This window comes from Penaeus monodon, chromosome 28, assembly GCF_015228065.2.
Source record: "Penaeus monodon isolate SGIC_2016 chromosome 28, NSTDA_Pmon_1, whole genome shotgun sequence".
In the NCBI taxonomy this organism is placed as follows: domain Eukaryota; kingdom Metazoa; phylum Arthropoda; class Malacostraca; order Decapoda; family Penaeidae; genus Penaeus; species Penaeus monodon.
This window is the reverse complement of record NC_051413.1, coordinates 33,178,383-33,178,919: the sequence shown is the minus strand read 5'-3', so window position 1 is coordinate 33,178,919 and position 537 is coordinate 33,178,383.

Genomic DNA, 537 nt, shown 5'->3' with positions numbered 1-537 from the left:
GTTTAGAAAATAATTCAAGTTTATAGGCCAGCTGATATCGCGCGAGATTCGCTTAGCCAATCAGAAAGCCGGACAGAAAACGAAGGCCAGGTAGTTTTTCCACCTTTTCTGTGTTTTATTTTTAGAAACTGACGAAACTGTTTTGAATATATAGAATGAAAGGGTAGTAGTGCGATGTGGAATTTTCTTAAAATTACTTATGAATATTGAGATAAATGCAGGATTTGAGAGTAACGGTCCTCTTTACCTGAGGTATTAAGCACGAATATCTATTAACTTATAGCTAATATCACCATGCAACAACAAAGACTGGTAACATAAAAAAAATCATCTATTCAAAACCGTTCTGGTACAAATCAAATGAAAATCAGTATTAAAGGAGAGACATCGTTTTCCGTTTTTCAGTGCCGCTTCTCCTCTATTATCGGATAGTCACGACGCTTGGTTTTGCTTCTTCATACTATTGTAAAGTTAATAATGACTCCCTTGTAATCCGAAATCTTTTAACGGTGTGTCTATTCAAAGGAAAGAAGGAAT